Here is a 3,106-nt window from a genome sequence, read left to right as displayed (position 1 = left end):
TGGGACATTTTACTGCGTTAAAGGCGCTATATAAATGCAAGTTGTTGTTGTTGTTGTTGTTGTTGTCGTCGTCGTCCCCTGGAAACAGGTGTTTCCAGCTGTTTGTAGGAAGGCCTCCTAACGAGCATGTTCCTTGGCCGGTGTTGTCCACGTGGACTCCTGGTGGACTCGGTGCTAACGGTCCACAATTCTATTTGCTCTACACAGAGTAGGCCCCAGGAACAGCTTCCAGTTATGGAACAGCTCATTTTTGTTCCATAATTTGATTCTGGCCTGAAATGATTTCCCCCCCCACCTCCCCGACCCCCCCCCACCTTGTCGTTGGATTTCCCCTGGGGTTCATTTTACTTCCCTCTTCGGAAGCCTCTCTGGATTGGCATCAGCTTGGGGCCCCCTGGTTCCACAAGGCAGAGCTGATTCCAGAGTCAATCTGGCTCTGCTCTGTAACACTGCCCTGTAGTGGCGGCTTCCCAAACTGGTTTGGCATCTTCAGCTTTAGGTGTCAGCTGTGGCTCAGTGGGTAACTCTCCCGCCTCCAAATCAGAAGGTCGCGGGTTTGAATCCCGCTCCAGAGACTTTGAGTCCATAATCCAGACCGACACTCCTGATGCCAATACTGAGGGAGCACTGCAACGTCAGATGAGACATTAAACTGTAGGCCCTGTCTGCCCTTTCAGGTGGGTGTAAAAGATCCCACGGCCACCATTTAGAAGCAGAGCAGGGGAGTTCTCCCTGGTGTACTCGCTAATATCTTTCCTTCAACCAACATCAATAAAAAAACAGATTATCTGTTTTGCTGTATGTGGGATCTTGCTGTGCACAGATTGGCTGCCGTGTTTCCTACATTACAACAGTGACTACACTTCAAAAGTATTTAATCAGCTGTAAAGGGCTTTGGGAGGTCCTGAGGTCGTGGATAATGTGAGTTCTTCCTTTTCTAACTTGCCCTTCCCCCCAGTCACGGGATTCAAACATTGCCGACCAAGCATTAACTCGGCGATAACGCAGTGTTGGAGTGACTGCGGGGCCGACTGTGTCTCTGTGTTGGATTCCAGCGGCACGACCTCGTCAAGCTGTCCTTTGTGCTCCGTGTCGGAGTCCCGGTTCTGCGTGCTCAGCTCCAAGGTATCTGTGGGGAGGTCACCTAGATCAAGGCCAATCAGGGAAAACATTAGGCAGACAACAGCCTGTGTACAGAGTGGAGCTCTGGAGGGGATCCAGAGCGGAGAGAGTGCGTCTGATGTGAAGTTTGAACTTTAAGTAATGATTTAGATCTCTTAACGCACTGAATGCAGCTCCCAGAAGACAGCAAGCCTGCGAGTCGCTGACTTTCAGTAGCAGTTGATTTCGTTCCAATGAAACTCTGCAGAAAATCAAGAGATTAACATAAAGAGAGTTTGGGAGCCAATTATTTTGCCCTCCGGTTTTCCATAAAAGGCCAAGTTTTCCTGCTGCCCTTTGGAATTATCGTGAACTATGACCGGAGGAGGGGCAGCTGGTTCCACCTGACGTGTTGGGTCTTTCTCTCCCACACTCTGCTGGGTGGCAACTGGGCGTCCAAAACGTTTCGATTCCTTCACCAGGACAAATCTTAACTTTTAGATTTTAAATAAATTACCTTGAGGGGGAGATCCTCGGAGGGAACGGATAGGGGCTTGGAAATTAGACTGGGCAAATTCCAGTGCTCAGGTGCTTTATGTATTTATTCAAAATTTCTATTTTAACAGGAGTTTATCCATTTATTTCAAATAGACAAATAGTGATAAAATATCCAATAAAATATTGGTGTTTGTGCACTACTATTGGTGTTAGTGCACAAACACCAACAGTAGTGCACAAATAGTGTGCACGCACTCATTGACATTTGCAAATAAATAGCATTTGCACTAATATTTACATAATTGCGAAAAGCCATCAGTGTACAAATATTGAGAAACTGTTTCCATTGACAGGAGGGTCGGTAACCAGAGGACACAGATTTAAGGTAATTGGCAAAAGAATCAGAGGGGAGATGAGGAGAATTTTTTTTACGCAGCGAGTTGTTCTGATCTGAAAGGGCGGTGGAAGCAGATTCAATAATAACTTTCAAAAGGGAATTGGATAAATACTTGAAGGGGAAAAATTTACAGGGCTATGGGGAAAGAGCAGGGGGGAGTGGGACTAATTGAATAGCTCTTTCAAAGAGCCGGCACAGGCATGATGGGATGAATGGCCTCATTCTGTGCTGTACGATTCTATGATGTAGCGAATGTTTTGTTTCAATATCCCTCGGTGGTGACTGAGCAAAGGATGGGTCTCCCGCTGACAATGGGTTGATGCCTGCTTCAAACCGCCCCTCGAGCCTGTTACACAGCAACAGGAGGAGGCCATTCAGCCCCTCTAGCCTGCCTCATATCCTGTTGATACTCTGCTTCTACCCTCACCTTTTGGAGAATGTCCATTTGTGCCCACGAAACCGCAGGGGTCTACGCCACCTGGACAAAGGAAGAGTCAATTGAGGGAGGAGGGGAGGGAGTGATCGGGATAGATCTGTTGACCTGTCTTTAGCTGTTGCCCCGAGATATTTAGACCTGAGAGGAGCAGTGGTATCAAAATCTCAAACGGACCATTCTGGAGGAAGTTTAAAAAATAGCCAGCAAGGTCACTGTGCAACATTGCTCACTACAAGAGCTGGTATTGTGATGGTGCTCAAGTTTCTGGAGCAAGACATCGTCTGGAGCACAGCAGGAGGTCTAGTCCCCTCGCAGCTCCATTCCATAGTGCAGTCTGACTTGCTAACATTTTGTTAACTTGCGTTTTATGTAGCGCCTTTTAACGTAGTAAAACGTTCCAAGGCGCTTCATAGGAGCGATTCAACAGACAAAATTTGACACCGAGCCACGTCAAAGAGGTAGATTTTAAGGAGCATCTTAAAGGAGGAGAGAGAGGTAGTGAGGCGGAGAGGTTTAGGGAGGGAATTCCAGAGCTTAGGGCCCAGGCAGCTGAAGGCACGGCCGCCAATGGTGGAGTGGGGGATGGGCAAGAGGCAAGAATTGGAGGAGCGCAGAGATTTCGGAGGGTTGTAGTGCTGGAGGAGGTTACAGAGATAGGGAGGGGGGCCAGGCCC

The sequence above is a fragment of the Heptranchias perlo genome, unplaced genomic scaffold (genome assembly GCF_035084215.1).
Source record: "Heptranchias perlo isolate sHepPer1 unplaced genomic scaffold, sHepPer1.hap1 HAP1_SCAFFOLD_1632, whole genome shotgun sequence".
In the NCBI taxonomy this organism is placed as follows: domain Eukaryota; kingdom Metazoa; phylum Chordata; class Chondrichthyes; order Hexanchiformes; family Hexanchidae; genus Heptranchias; species Heptranchias perlo.
Note: the sequence above shows the minus strand (reverse complement) of the source record.